At 42.2% G+C, this 19,661-nt stretch overlaps 2 long non-coding RNA genes across 3 annotated transcripts in view; one reads left to right on the forward strand and one right to left on the reverse strand.

Moving 5' to 3' along the window:
* LOC309380422 overlaps nucleotides 1-19,661 on the reverse strand; it is a 45,349-nt gene that overhangs the window by 7,936 nt on the left and 17,752 nt on the right. Inside the window, exon 2 of one of the 2 annotated variants that reach the window (XR_014172919.1) lies at nucleotides 14,901-14,977. This is a non-coding gene — a long non-coding RNA (uncharacterized lncRNA). Of the gene's footprint in view, nucleotides 1-3,974; nucleotides 4,141-14,900; nucleotides 14,978-19,661 lie in introns of those variants that run through there. The other variant, XR_014172920.1, reaches the window with a different exon arrangement.
* Nucleotides 728-9,514, forward strand: LOC309380366. The gene is made up of 4 exons (XR_014172882.1): nucleotides 728-816; nucleotides 6,460-6,602; nucleotides 7,473-7,534; nucleotides 9,351-9,514. It is a non-coding gene; the product is annotated as an uncharacterized lncRNA (long non-coding RNA).

Here is a 19,661-nt window from a genome sequence, read left to right on the forward strand (position 1 = left end):
AACTGCATCAGCCCAGCCAGCACATGCTGGCTGCAGCTGAGGAGATTTGTAGCCCCAAATATCTGGAGGTCATGTGATTGGTGAAGGTTGTATTTACAGTGGTACCTTGGGTTACAAACACCTCAGGTTACAAACACTGCATGTTACAGACTCCGCTAACCCAGAAGTAGTACCTCGGGTTAAGAACTTTACCTCAGGATGAGAACAGAAATCGTGTGGTGGTGGTGCGGCAGCAGCTGGAGGCCCCATTAGCTAAAGTGGTATCTCAGGTTAAGACCGGACCTTCGGAACGAATTAAGTTCATAACCAGAGGTACCACTGTAGTTTTGGAGAGGGCAGGGGATGCACAGGGAGATGAGACGAATTCCTTCCATCAGATACAAAGAAGTAAACCTGTCATTCTGATGAAAAATAGCTAGCATCCTATATATTGGTCAAATATCCCCTTAAATTTGGTATATGTTTGAAGTGAACACATCATTCTTTGTGTCCTGCCCTCCCCCAATCCTTTGACAAGCCTTAGAGATCTCGAGGGCAACTCCATTGCCTCATGTGACCTGATGTGCTTTGTATGTGGTTCTGACAAAGCTGCCGAGGCAGCCGGGCAGCCAATGGCCTTTCAAACAGTGAGGCACACCCTCCAGAGCAGGACTCTCATTGGCCAATTTAAAAGGCAGGAACTGGTGGGAACTCCAGCCGGCTACCTGGGTGGCCAGGGGAATTTCCCCAACAGTCACCTGGCCATGTGCATTCTGGCCGCCCGCTGGTGGTGATTGAGTGTGAGGATCTGCAACAACCACACACCCAAAGGAATAGGTAGGCATCCATTATGAAAGCTGGTGACAGGACAGGACACACATCAACCAGTCAGAATGCATTTTGGGGCAGTTCATTGAACCACTTGGGCTTTCTAATTTTCTTATTCTTTTCAAGACTCTTCTAAGATCTTTGTATACACACTTGACTTTCGTATCATGCATCATTCTTCCATGATGGCAAGATAGTGTCTCTGGGATTCCCTGGTGATCTCTCATCAAGGAACTGACCAGATCCAGACCCACTTAGCTTCAGCAAAGTTGCTGTGTGATGTTCCTTCAAACCAATGCTTTTAGTATGTCAGTTTCTTCATGTAATTTTCCTCTTTGGTTGTATTACCACTGGAATTACAATTACAGTGGTACCTCAGGTTACATACGCTTCAGGTTACAGACTCCGCTAACCCAGAAATAGTGCTTCAGGTTAAGAACTTTGCTTCAGGATGAGAACAGAAATTGTGTGGCGGCAGTGCAGCAGCAGGAGGAGGCCCCATTAGCTAAAGTGGTGCTTCAGGTTAAGAACAGTTTCAGGTTAAGTACAGAACTCCGAAACAAATTAAGTACTTAACCTGAGGTACCACTGTACTGTAATTGCTATCGATACCATTGCTCTCCATTTGCTTGCTGTTGGTGTACTAGATAATGTTAGTATGGAGTGCAACTCTGAGGTATTTCTGCTTCTTGTGCATTGATGGCATGGTTATATATCTGGAAGAAGTGCATAGGCGATAATATTTGTACAGTGGTAACTCGGGTTAAGAACTTAATTCGTTCCGGAGGTCCGTTCTTAACCTGAAACTGTTCTTAACCTGAGGTACCACTTTAGCTAATGGGACCTCCTGCTGCCGCTGCACTGCCACCACACAATTTCTGATCTCATCCTGAAACAAAGTTCTTAACCTGAGGTACTATTTCTGGGTTAGCAGAGCATCTGTAACCTGAAGCGTCTGTAACCTGAGGTACCACTGTACCTTGTTAAATGTGGTGTAGCAATGATTGTGTCAGCACCATGCAGTCCCCATAAAATGTTGACTGCACCAGTCAAAAAGGCAAAACAAGCTGGTAACAATAGATGATGATGTTGCTGCTGTTTCATTGCTGATCAATTATTTCTACCCCTATTGTAAAATCACCAGTGTATGTGGCCCCTGCCCTACAATCCTATGCCTGCTTACTCAGATCTTTAAGATCTTTATTGTTCAATGCAGCTTTAACTGCTAAGCAAAGAAAGTTGTCAGAAAATGGCAAAAGGGCAGAAAAAGCGCCGGAAATTCCCCAGGTGACAACTACAAAGCACAATATCCTGAAAAATAGCAACATAAATTCTGTATCTCAAATTTCATAAATTGTGGGTTAATGAAACGAATCAGAGTGTGATTGCTTAGCAGTAGTTTATATTCAGGACGAGAGCTTTGGTAAGAGAAGAAACAAGATGTAGAGCAATACATAGAAAATGAGTAGGATTCAAATCCCAGCTAAGCTCAAAGTGAAAATGAATTTCTTCCTTTGATACATGTCCCCATTTATGCAGATAACAAAAACTCCGGGCGTGGAGTCTTACATACTCGAACCTGGTTGAAGCTTCTGCCCGGGGATGACAAAATGTAAAATACTGAGCGTCTTGTATTTAAAAAATGGAGGAGGTAAGAGGTTCAAGCAAGCCTGCCCTGGGCTGTGCATTTCTATATGTGAAACATAAAAGAGAGGTGCAGAGGTGCTTTCTGATCACCCAGTAATTATGCATCTTCTACACATTGGTACTCTGAAGTCTGAGTCTTGAATCTTGACATTAATGAACGATCTCTGGTTGGTCATATATTTCTGAACTTATAACTTTGTTCTCTTTATCTCCTTCATATCTATTCCACCCGGAAATACCGTTGTTCCTTTTATCTTGGACTTGCTCCTGGACTCAGCCCTGAGGTGGTGGAGAGGAGTGCATTCGCACAGCTAAATCTAGCACATCAGCTACGCCCATTCCTTGAGATGTCTGATTTGACCACAATAGCACACGCCCTTGTTACACCCATTTTGGATCACAACAGCATGCTCTATGTGGGGCTACCTTTTAATCCCTGGTGCCAACTCTAGGGGGCTGTGAGTGCCTCGGCATCCATAATAATTTATTTGTGGGAGCCTCTGTCTCCATCTCTTCATGTGAAAAAGGAGCTGCCATGTCTGTCTCTGCTTGCTCCTCCACCACCGTCACCTCCGGGTCCGTGAGGGCGGAAGGGAAAGAGCCACTGCCACCAGCCGCCTTGTCCGCCTCTGCCTCGCCACCACCTCCTGATCTGTGAGGGGGGGGGGAGGAAGAAGTGTTGCCGCCCCTGCTGTCTGGTGTGTGTGACCTCATACACACCACATGTATTATTATCATTGGTTTTTTTCCGGGGAACACAGGGGTATGCATACCCCTAAACATTTTGTGAATCTTTGTACTTTTGTCCATTTACTGTATTTATTTTCCCCGATTTGAACTATAAAAAGGTGGTTTTCTTGAGTCAAAATGAGAGGACTCCCTAAACATTTTAAAGAAAAAAAACACATTATTATTATTATTATTATTATTATTATTATTATTATTATTAATTGGATTTATATATCGCTCTATACCCAGGTGTCTCAGGGCGGTTCATAGAATAAAATCAAGATATAGAACCACAAAATCCATAATAAAAATAAAAACAACCCAATAGCCCGCCCAACCCAAAAAAATATAATTTTTTTTTAAAGGGCATAGGATGTAAATCAGATCAATCAAAGGCCTGGTTAAAAAGGAACATTTTTGCCTGGCACCTAAAAGTGTATAATGAAGGCATCAGGCGAACTTCCCTGGGGAGAGCATTCCACAAATGGGGAGCCGGTGCAGAGAAGGCCCGTTCTTGTGTTGCCACCCTCCAGACCTCTCGAGGAGGCGGCACACGAAGGAGCATATGTGCGTGTGATGTCACACTTCTGCATTACATTGTGGGGACCCACAATCTTTGGCATGAGAGGACGCCTATGGAAGCCACCAAGTCAGAGGGAACCAGGTTGTGGAAGGTTGGTTTAGTGGCCTGTCCTATTACTCCAACTTTAAGAAGTACACTTACACCAACACAGTCCTATACATATCTACTTTTTAAAAAAAGTGTATTAAGTTCAACAGGGCTTACTCACTGTTTATAGGATCATAGTCTTAAATATTTAGATGAATAGATATGTGGATTAAAATAACAATGGAGAGAGTTCACTCCAACTGTTGCTCCAACTGGAAAACATTAATACAGCATCTGAAACTCTGAGTCATCTCATCTCACGGTATGTTCTTCATGCCTGTATCTGCCTAGTGGATACAGAAAGAAAGTCAATATTCACATGCTGAGGCTTCTTATTTGCAGAGTCTGCTTGAAAGTTACAATGGGGAGATTGCGGGAGAAACTGCTAAGGCAAGTAATCTGGAAAATACTTGAGATAAATAGGAACTGTTTTGCAGGCAGCATTAGAACCAAGAATTTGAAAAATAAGTGCAGAAACATCTTTGCATACATTTTTAAGGGGGAGCCATGTAGCCCAGTCTTGTCTACTCAGCAATTAATGCTGCTGTGCAATTGGGTTTATTCCCAAGTGTGCATAGGATAAGTCTTAGGCATGGTGAGAACTAAACCTGGTAAGATTTGCTTTCAAGAAATTCAAATAAAACCAGGCTACAAATTATTAAAGGCAAATAAATTTCTAAGAGTTGGCTCAATTGGTACTTAGAGAGCCTAAAGTGTCTTGGGCAACCCAGCCAAATGAGTTGGGTATAAATAATAAAAATTATTTATTTATTTAATCATCATTATTAAGTGTATGTTCCTATGAGCAAATTGTAATGGGTAAACTAAGAGCTGATGGATATTGGCTGCAGCAACCACTAGGATAATTCCTCTAAAGATTTGGACTGAAGTGTCACTAGTATGCAGGTTACAGTATCTTCCACCTCTTTGCTATCTACTCATCTCACAAAGGATGCCTAACTTCTGAAGAAGGAAGTGTTACTCAGATGGATGAGGGTGAGCAAGCTGGAACTGAAGCCATCACATTAGGACATTTGTTTGTTAAGCTTCTGATTTCTCCAGAACTCTTGATCTGCTAGATGGTAAGCAAATATGAAAAGGTATGGGTGGGTGAAGCTATCTCTGTCAGAATTTTGTACGACGAGGCAACTAACATTCAAATGGGGCTGTTTTCATAGCTGATGTATGTACTACACATTAATTGTGAAAATAATGTTCTATTTTATAAAAAAAATGGGGCTGTATTAGATGCTATTCAGGTATCGGGCTGCATATCGTTAAAGCAGAAAGATACATACATGTAACAACTGTCCCTCTAGCTACATTAACACAAAAACCAGCTGTTACCCAGGCTTGTCTGCCATTCTTAAGTGATACACACAAGTTTGGAATTGGACAACCGGAAAACAACAAATTGTTCTTGTATTCACAAAGATAGAGATTAATTTAAGGTCATACTAGTTTTTTGTGTTGTTTTTTTAAAAAAGAATGGCTGGTTCTTGTTTTTGCATAGAAAGGGGAATCATTATTGTATGTTTCTGCTTCTTAAGACACCTCTAGGCAACATGATATCTGAGCAATATCTAAAACAAAAACACCCTTTTGAATGTTTGTTGCCTCTTCCCTCACTTCATCATAAGCCCCTTACAAAATGCAGACAGAGGTGGTCGCACCACCAGCCAAATATATGTATTCTCCTCCCCACCCTTTTTATTTTTCCTTTTGCTTGCCATCTAGCCTGTTGAAGAGCTCTGGAAAGCTTAAAAGCTTGCATATGATTCTGTGACATTTTGGTTGGCCGTATAAAGGGATTGCCCAAATGTGGAATTTTAAACACATTCATCCACTCACACTGTGCTGATTGCCCACCCCTGCTGAAATCTACAAAGTTAGGAGATGTGAATGAAGAATGAAGACTCCTTGAAAACATCAGGGAATAAGATTGTGATAAAGTGAAAATAAATTTGAGAAACCTATCCATTTTTAAGGAAATCAACCCTGAGTGCTCACTGGAAGGACAGATCCTGAAGCTGAGGCTCCAATACTTTGGCCACCTCATGAGAAGAGAAGACTCCCTGGAAAAGACCCTGATGTTGGGAAAGATGGAGGGCACTAGGAGAAGGGGACGGCAGAGGACGAGATGGTTGTATAGTGTTCTTGATGCTACCAGCATGAGTTTGACCAAACTGCTGGAGCCAGTGAAAGACAGGAGTGCCTGGCGTGCTCTGGTCCATGGGGTCACGAAGAGTCAGACACGAATAAACGACTAAACAACAAAAAAGATTTGAGATATAGTTTATAACAGGGATGTAGAAATCCAGGCACCCACTAGCTACTCGTACCCTAGAAAACGGAATCTGACTTTCTACTACAGGAAGCAGGATTTTTCACCTATATGGCTCCTAAGAAATCTTCTGGCTCCCTAGAAATTGTTTGCACTCCTGTATTCTCCCCTCACTCATGGAAGTGGAAAGAACTCTAAAATGTGCAAAGCAGCTTTCCCTAAACTCAGACTCTTCCCAGTCTTGCGATTGGCTAATCCCTTTGCCTTCCTGTTACCTCTGTCCAATCACATGCCAAGGTTTGTAACGATATATATGCCGCAGGTTATGAAAACAGCAGGAGTCTTTTCCAGCTGATTTATTCCTCGCAGTGCACATGGAAATTGATCCTTAAAAAGAGAGAGAAGATGGTACACCTGAAGTTTAATGGAACACTGAAACAAGCCAGTATCCCACTAAATTATCAGGCAAGAGCTAGCTACAGTTTTTTCCCCCTCTTCTAGTGGGAAAAAAAATGGGTGATGCAATTAGAAATGTGTGGGTCTGGGATTTAAAAATATTTAACAATTATTTCCATTTAAAATAATTTTGGAAGAAAAATATTTTATACTTTGGGAAATAGTTTTTGACATTTTGGGGAGTGGAGAAAGAACAATGGACCGTTTACAGGTCTACACCGTAGATTAATGAATCTAATTGAGTCTGTAGGGAAATGTTTCAGTTTAACTACTGGAACTAATTTATACATTCACTACATCGTAATAAGTCAATTTAAGTTTCTGGAAATAAAACTGGATATCCTGGGTATAGATTTGAACTATAAATTTCTGCAAGAAAGGAGTCTGTGTTCATTATACATTGTAAAATTACCATATGGACCTGTCAACACTTCTTAGCACAGCTTTGTAATAATGTCATTTAGTTTAACATTGTAATGTGCCGACTGAATTAATGCGTATGACAAAATGAATGCCTCCCAACCAGTGGTTTTGAGGGAAGTTTGGAACTATGTATTGTGGTTATACAGACAAATCTCTCCTTATTTACAAAATCAACACCTACCCTTTGATTGAGCATGATTTGTGTTATTTTGTTTCTCTCCCTGTACCAGAATGAGACCCTTCCATTTTTGTCTCAAAACCAAAAGCCAAATCTGAATAGTTGCCAGACAACCAAAAACATGCACATAATCAAAGTTCTGAATAAATGAGATGCTATTTTCTCACGGTTAACTCACCATCATATTGCATGGGAAATACCCTATTAACTCAAAATATAACTTCAGATAATTTAGGCTCCAGCAATGGGTGTTTCAACTCTAGCCTTCGCTTGAGAAGATATGCTTCCTTACACGTCAGGCATAGCTTGGACTTCATTGACTGGCTGAAAATGCTGAAAGGTGGGTGCAGGCTGGTTTCTCAGAAATCAAATTAAGGTAATGAAGTTTGCATTTTTTGCATCGTATCTCAAGTTCTACAAGGACTAAAGACTTGCTTATCTTCAGGTGGGGGAAAGCTGAGACGCCAAGGAATGCTGCTCAACCTACTCACCTAAACCACAAACACCCATAAATGGGGGGGGGGTCAGAGTTAAGAATGCCACAAGATGTATATTTTCTATGGAAGAAGAAACTTGGCGCTTTAAAATCAAACAAACCACAAACACTTGACAGAATGTATCTAGTCAGCAAATAATATTTCACTGACCTGAGCCATGCTGATCAAGGTAAGGTTCAGTTCTTTCCAGCTTGTTCTCATATTCACAGCAATCACTAGAAAGTGAGAAAAACACCCTCTAGCCCTCTAAAATAAAAACATCACCAAGCATGTGTAGCTCAAGTATCACAACCTTCTAAAATTTACTTTGCCCCAGATTTGTGGTAGCAGTGGTGGACTGAGAAGGATAGGGTCTAACTAGTATTTGCTGGTATAAGCTCTGCATTAGCTTCAGTCAGTTTAATTGCACCACCGAAGTGCCTGCCTCATATATTGTTCAGCCTTGATATAATGGAATGGAAAATGCCCAGCAAATTTTAAAGGAACTATTGGAAAGACTACTCAAGGCAGCAGAGATATGACATGATCAGAGCCCCCCCCCCCCGAACATGAAGCATGGGAAGTCCCAACAAAAAAAATTATAATTTAGGCAGAATATTTGGACTATTTGATATGTATTTGTATAATTTGGAACATTCAATGTGATTTGATTGGATTGTTAAAATGGGAAACTTAATAAAAATGATTTTTTTTAAGATATAAAAAAGGAAAATGCCCAGCATATACAATGGCCAAATGGTGTCACCCATATTCTGGTTAAACTGGTAATGGTAGATATGCTATTGATAGCCTTGAATTTGGGGTACACCAATTGGCCACAAATACCAAGCGCTATACCAAGCATCTTTCTAGAGTCGGGAGGGGTTAATCTGCCACCATATTGTGGACTCCCAACTTCCATCAGCCCCAGTCAGCAGCAGTGGAACATATGCCCATGCTGCCCAGGGCGGGGGCGCTCCTGAGGGGGGTGGAGGGTGCCCTCCCAGGCGCAGGATAGCCACTTGGGTGCAAAGAGTGGTGCGCACGCCCTGCAGCCGGGGCAGAGAGAGACACCCTAATAGACAGAGCAAGCCACCAATGGCGGACATTCTGTGCACTGTACGCCCGCTACTCCCAACCCTCTCCCAGCTGTCAAAACGAAGGGGGAAGGGGGAATGCTGCCAATGTCACCCCCCTCAGCAAGGACACCCAGGGCGGCCCGCCCCCACTGCACCCCCCTTCCTCCACCCCTGCCAGTCAGCATAGACAACAGGCATGGGTGACGGTAGTTGTAGTCCAACAATATCAGGAAGGCCTCAGCCTCAAAATTTCGTTCACACAACCAGAATACCTTCCTCCACTGAACCGACAAGCAGACTGCTAACATGGGGGGGCTAAAAAGAGATTTGTGGTTGGCATAGAAGACCGCTGAATGAACAGCCTGTCTGGGTCTACTTGCACTGTATCTTTCGAGTCTTGGATTAGAGCCAAGATGACTAACTGGACCAACATAACTCAGTTCTCCTCTTGAGGCTGACAAAAAAACCCACTCAAGTCAGCAGACAAATTCCAAATAATTCAACAGGCTTGGGTCCTTTATGAGCATTCTTATTATATGAAAGCACTATTGTGAAATATTTGACATTTCCTTTCATTATTTGCCCTCAACGTTGATTTTAGGCTTCTGGCTGTAACTCGCATTGTGGTCAATTATCTTGCAGGAGGATCCGATATGGGAGGACGGCAAGATTTTATATCTTGTGAAAACAAACCAATGTGCTTTGTGTTGACACAAAACTAAAATAATATTAAGTGTTCATTGTATGAAACTCATTAAATACACAGTTAAGGATTAAACGTCTCATGAAATGCTGTATTTTCATGGAGTGTGTGAAACTGCACACACACCAAAAAAACCTGTCTGCAGAAGCTTATGGGGAAAAAGTAATCTAAAATGCTTTTTTCACAAATATTGTGTCTTATTATGCTGTCCTTAAATGGTGTGCTCCAGTGTTGTCCCATTTGCTGCAGGAAATTTGAGGCTTGGAATTTCAGATAGTCATACATGACTCTTCTGTAGCCAGTGGCAATTTCTCCAAAAGAATAAGGGGGAAAGGAAGGAGAGAAGTGGGGGAGGGGAATTGTATCCTAACTTCTGAATATCGAAAGAAAACTTAATATGCTACAACACAGGTATAGAACAAGCCTGCACAACTTTCATTACACCAATTGCTACCTGTGATTCCTGCATTGCAGCGAGTTGGACTAGATGACCCTATGGCCCCTTTTCCAACTCCACAATCCTAAGTTGAGTGCAGACCATCAGCACCTATATTGCAGCTGCTTAACAACCCTGCATTTCTTTTACAGTTCTGGGTAGGAATCGAAAACAAGTTTATTATCGTCCGAAAAGGCTACCTTACATGGCTGAGACGAGCTGAATTCAGCTTGGTAGGTAACATCATTTGCGGCTGGTATAGAATAACGTTGATAGTGTCAATGCTGCACAGGGCCCAACCTTGCAAGGTGTTGACCAATTTCTGGGTGGGGGCAAGTGTACTCAAAACTACATTCAATTCCCAGTGAAGCCTGCAGAGTTCGAGAGCACTCATCACTTCCAGATGTTAGGTCGCATAGTGAGTGATCCCGAAAATGCTGACAGCCACATCTACACAATCATAATTGTAGTGTCTTTACAAATTCTTACAGTGCAGTGATTTCACCTTTATGCAAATGATCATATAACGATGCAGTTTGAATGCTCCCAGCACAGCAGCCAGGTGGAGAGATACCTCTTTCTGAATTCCTCTTTGTTACATCAGAAAATTATGGTAATGTGTACTGCATTCTTAAGGAAATGCTTCCTTTATGGATCTCAGAGCTATTATGGCTAAGGAGCACAGTTCCACAGAGTGCCGGGGGAGGTATTTAAACTGAGTATAGATTTTGGAACCCCAAACAAGATTTTCTCCCAAGGAGTCCTATTCACATAGATTTTATTTTTAAAATGTATTTATAATACACTTTCTGATTAAAAGTCATGGTTGTGGCTTAGCAAACATTGAAAACGAGATAAAAGTGTTGCTTAAAAAACCCCAACCACACCTAATTATGTAGACAAATGAATCAGAGCATCAAAAACAGGTAAAAATGTAAACAGGGTCACCTCCAAGATCTCTGGAGTACCTGGGCCTGGTGAAGAAGAAGAGAAGAAGAGTTTGGATTTGATATCCCGCTTTATTGCTACCCTAAGGAGCCGCAAAGCGGCTAACATTCTCCTTTCCCTTCCTCCTCCACAACAAACACTCTGTGAGGTGAGTGGGGCTGAGAGACTTCAGAGAAGTGTGACTAGCCCAAGGTCACCCAGCAGCTGCATGTGGAGGAGCGGGGAAGCGAACCCGGTTCACCAGATTACTACTCCACCGCTCTTAATCACTACACCACACTGGTGCCTAAGTGCCAGCGAGGGGGAAAGTTTCCCTTGGAAAGGATTTTTATCACTTTGGTGCAAGTGGAAAGTTGGGAAAGCACTCCAGCACTGGCAGGAGGATATTAGACAAGCATTCATACCGACGCATGGCAAACTCAAGAAACACAGTCTTACTTTGAAGTAAATCTTGTGGAGCTTGATGGCATTTACCCTGTACCAAGGGTGATTAGGATTGTCATCCTAAATCCACATTGCAGTTCTAGACGTATTTACTTGGAAGTAACCAATCAAAGTAAGCCATACAGAGAGAGGGAGGGAGCAGGCGAGCAGGGGAAGGAAGGCTGGGCAGCCAGGTGGAGGACAGACATGCACACACCACACACTTGCATGCGCCTGCCGCAACCGCTATGCTTTCCTTGCTCATCCTGGAGGCAAGCTGGAAACGGAGGGCGGTACCTGAATGTGGGGAGGCAGCCAGGAGGAGGCAGGAATGCAGGTGGGTGGGTGGGGGAAGCCATAATTGAGGGGGCTGTGCTCCCAGATGAAAATTATTGGGGGAGGGGGCCAAGGGATCCCAATCTAGATTTGGCACCTATGCCCTCCAGCAGTGAAGTGGTAACACTGATTTCATGCACCTTCACACAGATCTGGGAAATCTGGAATTTCATATGTTGTTGACCAGACAAGATTTGCATATTACAAATTTCAGGTGCACTGGATAAAAGAACCGTGAAAAGACAAAAGCAAAAGGGGGTGGGAATGAAGGAGTCCACATTCCAACCAACGGAGGTGTGTTAATTTTGTTTCTCAATTACATTTGTGCACCCCTACTGAGCAATACCATTTCAGTTGTTACATTTCCCCTAAGCTCTTGCACCTAGAAAAACGATGGGGGAGGGCAGATTTTATTTAGAAATTTACGTGCCGCCATTTGGCAAAAGGCCACAGGGCATTTTACAGTGTAACAACAACATCAGAGCCATACAACTCAATACCTTTACAAACAAACACAACCGTTTCAATACAACTCCTAATGAAAGTAGCAACGTCAAACTAGACATTGGAATCAGACCTTCATGTGCTGAAGAAAGAAAGAAAACATCTGCTAAATACTCTGCATCATGGAGAGTTATTAGTATATGGATTTAGTTACTGTAGTTAAGTATGTTTTGCTATTCAGGGCATGTCTTACCATCAGGGTTGCTATTAAAAAAGATGCAGAGCCCTCTTGTTACACATCAAGGGGGCACTCATCTGCATACGCCACTTGAAGGGAAGCTCAGAGCTGTCGAAAGGCTACTCCTCAATTCCCCAGGTATTTTAAATGACCAAACAACCTGAGCACTGAAACTGATTTCCTAAAAAAAGAAAGAAAAGATGTTACTGTTTGCTACTATGTAGTTCTAGATAGAGAGTGTTTTTTCTCCCATGAAATCTGAATTCACCGCAACACAAATCTCTTGATGAGTTGGCCACATTTTGTTGGGCAAAGGAGTCTGTGGACTCAGGAAGTGGCTGAATCAATATCAGATTCCTTTCCTTCCCCATATAAGGGTAGACAATTCTATGGAGCATTGCTTTACTAGGATGAGCAAGCTTTGGTCGTATTCAAGGGTTGTACTATTCCAGTGGTCCACTTTAGCTTGCACATTCCTCCCTCTCCTTAGTGTGTGTGTGATAGGCACCCCAAAGGAATTTACAAGAATACAAAATGCGTATTAAATTTAATAAACAATGCAAATATAAAATATTAACACAGCAGTCTAACCCCCACTTATGTCAAGTTGGTGGATTGAATGGAGATCTGCCCAACTCTCCCATCTAAACCAGCCTGCTAGCAGCTGCCCCCCCCCCAAAGAATGCTGCAAGCACCAGCCTGTTGGTGCTAGCTTCTCCCTTCAACCAACTGAAGGAGGCAAGAGGGAGATCTACTAGTAGTATCTCCATAGGTGGAGGCCAGTGGAGTGCCCTAAAATGGGGAAGTTCAAGGAAGGAGCATAGGGCTGAGCCAGCTATTATGTGATGACATTGGGCTCAACCCAGATCTAATTACTTGTGCAGTCTGGAAGCAGCACAGCAATTGCTCTGCATCAGAACCAGTTGTCCTGTCCCGCTCCTTCCACCATGGCTGCAGTTGAGTGGCATGGCTGTGGAGGCAACTCCACAAAGCCCTGCTGGTGCAACCTCATCTACCCTCCTTGCAAACAAATCAGAATGTATGCTCACTGAATAGCTAATGTAGTCTGACCTCCCTGCACGCAAATCAGGATGAATGCTCAATAAACCAGTTGTCCAAACGTGATCAAAGAGTGTCATTCAAAAGAATGTCATGGAAAGCAGCACAAAATATCTACACCTACCCACAAGGATGAACACCAGTAACCACTAGACGCCTGGACATCAGTGTTATCCAAATACTTGGGAAAATAAAACACCCCTGCCTGGTACCAGAAAGATGACAAAGTCAGTGCCAGGAGACCTGCCTTGGAGATGGCATTCTACAATCAGGGGGTACCATAGAAAAAGGCTCATTCTCCCATTACCACCCTCCAATTACCTCTTGGACTGGATCTCAGATCTTAGAGTCCAGATAGGTTCATTGGGTAAAGGCAGTCCATGGGGTGTTGGCATCCCAAGCTGTGAAAGTCTTTATAGGTCAGAACCAGCACCTTGAATTGGGCCGGGAAGCAGTGCAGGTGGGCCAGAACTGGAGTTTTATGTTCAGACTTGTGAAATCCATTCAGTAATTTGGCTGCCACATTGTACACTAGCTGCAAATTCCAGTTGGGAACAAACTGCAGATTCTTGTTACATCTGAATATTGAAAACTGTGGTTTGTTCAAACTAGAATAAAAAAAAACACACCACAGATTGATCCTGGTTTTATTAAATCACGGTTTGAACAAATCATAGTTTCTCATATTTTGACTCTGGGAAACTCTGGATTGTTCCAGGCCCCAAATGGAATTTTTTATTACACATTTTGGAATGGTTTCTAATTTGCTGGGATCCATCATGAACACTGTGATCATGAAAAGAAGACAGGGTATAGGTTTCTTAAATAAGTAAAGGTTTTGGAGGAAACATGCAGTGACGAGATGTCAGCATGAGGTAAGCAATAATATATTTTCCTGGGTGGGGAGGAAAGAGAGGACTCAGTATTGGAATGGTGTTTTGGCAGCAGTACCATGTCTCTGCATAATATAGTTACTCCTCCAGGAACCCCAAGCCCATCACTCACTGCAATTTGATGACAGTCTTCCATTTAGGCCTTTTATGAGGAAAATATATTTCATTGCAGTTGGCAAAAGAAATGCTCGCTTCCTAATGCAATATCATTTTCTTCTGGAATGAAGCAAGTCTGTACAGTTTAACTGCTAATGTTTACAATTGGATTTGATACTGCAAGATTTCCCTTAGGATGCAGTCTTAAGTAAGGAACAGCCGAATAGCTAAGATTCCGACCTCCGTGAATTAGTGGAATGGGCTAATCCTTGCAAACAGATAAAAATTTAAGATAGGATATTAAGATTTTTATCCAATTGCATAGATCTGTGTAGATCCAGACATATTGTGAGTTTATACAGGCAGCAACTGATAGGAAGAAATTAAATATAAACTCTGTGCCTTCTAATCCAATATCCTTCAGGACATTTTATTTCTAAGCACAGTTCTTTTATTTAACATGGACATACATGTATTGGGATTTTTTTAAAATATTATTGTTATTATTATTAGCTGATTTAGCACTAAAGCCCAAATGATAAATCACAAATTAAATGCTAATGTACAGTCATTACCGAAATGTTGAATTCTGTTTTCCATCTACGGTTATAATAGTTAATGTCACCACTTGTACAATCCCGGTGGCACCAGCCTATAAAAAGAAGATGATAAAAGTTTAGAGCAAAACTATAAATTCATCTCCTTCCCTGAAAATGAAAGGCAATTCAAGTTCAGGTAGAATATTTTATTTCACACAAACAATACCGAAAGAAATGTTAAGGATGGTTATATAGGAAGTAGAATGTTCTGCTGTTGTCACTCCACAATTCTAGATGGCATGACAAAGGGCTGAAGTCCCATTAGATTATTCCACCCCCAGCGGCATTTCCAAATGCAAGAAAAATGCACTAGGTGGAAACGGTATTTAATTGCATAGAGTTGTAATAGTGCAGTATCCTTGATTGTTATGCTAGGATTAAAAAAGTTAGGAAGTTAGACCACTGTGGCTGGAAGTTTAAGGACAGGCAGAAGGAAGTACTTCTTCACACATCACATAGATAAACTATGGAATTCATAATCGGAAGATAGAGTTATAACACTGACCACCAACCAACTCGAATAGCTTTAAAGGGGTGGAGGTAGACAAATTCATGGAGGACAAGGATAGCCATGGGTACTGGCCACAATGTCTGTGTACTAGCTCCAGTATTGGAGGCTGTATTCCTCTGAATACTAGTTGCTAGGGATGGGGATGCGGGTGGCGCTGTGGTCTAAACCACTGAGCCTTTTGTGCTTGCCTATTGGAAGGTCAGTGGTTTGTATCCCCATGACAGGGTGAGCTCCCATTGCTCTGTCCCAGCTCCTGACAACCTAGCAGTTTGAAAGCACTCCAGTGCAAGTAGAAAAATAGGTACCGCTGTGGCGGGAAGGTAAACAGTGTTTCCGTGAGCTCTGGTTTCCATCACAGTGTCCTGTTGTGCCAGAAGCGGTTTAGTCATGCTGGCCACATGACCCAGAAAGCTGTCTGTGGACAAATGCCAGCTCCCTTGGCCTGTAAGCGAGATGAGTGCCACAACCCCTTAGTCACCTTTGACTGGACTTAACTGCCCAGGGTTCCTTTACTTTTTTTACCAAGTTGCTAGGGAGCACAAGTGGGGAGAGTGCTGTTGTGCTCATGTCCTGTTTGTGTGCTTCCCATAGGCATCTGGTTGGTCACTGTGAGAACAGGACACTGGACTAGGTGAGCAGGGCTCTTCTTCCATTTGTATGATCCACCTTCTGCCTATCGATGATCTACCCATCTTCTACGGATCAATGTTTTTAATTGACACTGTCATAATTCTCCAACTACTCATACTGCTCTCTCCAGCAGACCCTCACATCACACTAACTTTTACTGAAATGTGATTTATCCTCATCACCATTGAAAAACTACACTAGCATAAGATCAGAACTTCATTGGGAACTGAGACAAGCGGGTTACCCTCCTGCTTAAAGGTAAAGGGACCCCTGACCATTAGGTCCAGTCGTGGACGACTCTGGGGTTGCGGTGCTCATCTCGCTCTATAGGCCGAAGGAGCCGGTGTACAGCTTCCGGGTCATGTGGCCGGCATGACTAAGCCGCTTCTGGCAAACCAGAGCAGCGCACAGAAACGCCGTTTACCTTCCTACCAGAGCAGTACGTATTTATCTACTTGCACTCTGACGTGCTTCCGAACTGCTAGGTTGGCAGGAGCAGGGACCGAGCAACGGGAGCCCCTCCTGCTTAGGGTAGAACTAAAATCAAAGTGAAATTGGGCAAAGCAAGTCTGTTCTTTTCTGACTAAGGAACTGTCTCGGAACTCAAGAACTCTTCTGCAACAAGACATCACCAAATTCCCTATCCTCTACAATCACCATGATATTCACCAGACATTCTTCAATAAGGTGCCTAGAGGGTTTTGGAAAAGCCCGTCCAACCATACAGTGCATGGGAAGAGCTTTAAAATACTAAACAAGTTACAATGTTCCCCAACCAAACTAAAATATCTTTCCTAAAAGGGCAAGGAACTGCAGGATATCAACAAACAAAAATATCAATAGACAGGCTGACTGAGCAACTTCCTTCAGTTCCAGACAGAGCCCTGAAGGCCAAATTAGGTGTGACACCATTCACACAGTGAGCAATTCTGTGAATAGCATCTCATCTACTTTGGCCCTGAGAATATAAGCAAAGAGACTTCTTTTGGAATACAAACTCACACCACTCTCTGAGTTCTCTTTGGAAAAGCCTGTTCACATGGGCAGTTATTCTACCAGTCTTTAGTTTATTTTAGGCTTGCCTGTTGCAGATCACTTTCATCTGCTTGGTTCTGTTTCAGCCTGGCTCTTGCAGTTTTAATGGGACTGCGATTTTAATTATTTTAAACTGCCATGGGAGGAAGCCTTTTTGTCATGGCCAAAACGGTGGTACAGAACCCCATCACAAGTATAGGGATTTCACTAGCATATCAAGCATATAGTGGCTGCACAAACAGGCATGGTGAGAAAATTCAGTCAGTTTTCTGCTCCCATGTTCCCCAACCAAACTAAAATATCCTTCCTAAAAGGGCAAGGAACTGCAGGATATCAACAAAGAAAAATGCAAATTAAAAAATGTAAGCAAAAGGACTCCGACATGTAGCTGTGCATAGAAGATGCTGTCTAGATGAAAGCATTGTTTTCAGTGGGGTTCTCTGAGCATTGAGATGCACACATTGACTGAGCACCTAATCCATGAGGTTCCAAAAGTCAAAGGTGATCAGATATGCTCCTGGTCACATCACTTCTCACCTGTATGAGAGGCTGTTAGAAAAATGGTTTGTTTTAACACTGGCAGCTCCCACAGACGAGGTATTTTAGGGTCAGTTCTGGTATTGTAGTAAATGCTTTTAATGATTTGCTTATCATGATAAGAATATCGGCTGATTATTTGTTCTGATTGCTCATTAAAGTGTTTTCTCCTGCCTGAGGAAATGTAGAAAGCTCTCTTATACCAGGGCCACACTCAGACCACTGGTTGATCAATATCAGATATCTCCAGGATATCAGAAAGTGGACTTTTCTAGCCCTGCCAGTGATTGAACTGGGATATTTTGCATGCAGAGGATGTACTCTACCAATGAGCTACAGTCCTTCTCTAAAAAAACACCTGATCAGGTAAAATTGATGGGTAAACCAGTAATAATGAAAAGCCGTAACAACTGAAGTTAGTGCTAATTTGCAAAACAAAATTTAAAAGGTCCCTGAAAGTAATTTCAAAATCCTTTATCCTGCTATCCACTTTGCATTTACCATGGCTACAAATAATATCTAGTTCCAAATATATATGATTAAGATGGTTGTGACATATGACTACAGAATCTTTATATCATATACTTGATATATGTGAAAGAGTTCTCTGGCATGGTACTGGGAGGGGGGGCGGTTGTGGATTTATGTTCCTTTACAAACCCCTCTTACTCTCCTTAGGAAAAAAAATCTGTTTAAAAAGATTTCTGCATAAATACAATAGCTCCCTCTGCAGGTCTTGAAAAAAAATCAATTTAAACCCCATAAAAACATGTATCCATCACTATGGTACTTTTAATTAAGGTAGACGCTAATAATGTGCTATTCATTCCATGCTAATTGCAATTTATTTTCACACAGATTAATGCAATATATGAATGTGATCATTGCTATGAATTTTATTTTGTGTGCTAGCACTGTATTCAAATCCACTTTCATTTTGAGAATGCTAGATCACCTTAACTGCTACTCCACAGGCTGTGTTACTTGGGTCAAAATGTGTTGTTCCGATTACAAAATGTATTTTTCTTAACTCTTTGGCTGCCTGACCATCAGCATGAGTTCATCTCTGGAAACAAAAGGCCCAAGTGTAGTTCCATGTTCATTCATTTGTATGTCATATGCAGAACAACCTCTTCACCCCTTTATTAACATGCTTTGATTTTTGCTCTGAACCAAGAGGACTGAGGATAGTATCTCCTACACCCGACATATCATTAAGTTTTGTTTTGAATCATACACTCGCCCCTGAAATTATTGGTTTTCCTTGTTCCTGTGCCCGATCGTCCAACTGGGGCTACTTTAGACAATACTAACCCAGCCATTGCATAGAGGGAGACATTCTTCCTATCCATTGTGCCACTGTATCTCTGTTATCCCTGGACATCTACCCAGGGACATCACATCCAAATTATGGACTATGCACACAAAATCCGACATGCATAGACCAAAACTACATGGTCCGATAAAATCCGGGAGCTGAGCATTCATTTTTGGCCTGTGGAAATAGGCTTTTACATGCATAGGGCATCATCTGGACATGCCATCGCCACATAGACATGTGAAGTTTGTGAAGGTGGGCACAGTGCGCCAGTGTGCCATGCCATGTGATCGACAAAATTGCTGTTATTTGAACTGGGAAAGTGGCAACAGGAAATAATTTCATAGCTAAAGTATTCTGGAAAGTTGAACTAATTCAGTAATGGTTTTTAGGGGGTGTTGGAAATAGCCCTCCTTTTAGTGTTCTCGTTGATATTAACGCTGTTCTATAGGACCAAGTTGCACAGTAGATTGGCATGGAGTTTCCACCAAAGAAAAGTAATACCACATGGGTAAGTGAAACTGCACAGTATGAGGAGAGAAAGACCAGTGTGCTATGCAAACAGGCTGCACTGAGCATGGCCACTTCCGCATTGCGCAAACAAATGCCCCCTCCCCGCAAAAAGAAGTACATCACCAAAAAGAGACAGCAAAAGAAGACACAGATTTTCATTAAACTTATATGTAGAAGGTGTATATGTAGAAAT

Source organism: Podarcis melisellensis (assembly GCF_964234715.1).
Source record: "Podarcis melisellensis genome assembly, chromosome: 1".
NCBI classification, from domain to species: domain Eukaryota; kingdom Metazoa; phylum Chordata; class Lepidosauria; order Squamata; family Lacertidae; genus Podarcis; species Podarcis melisellensis.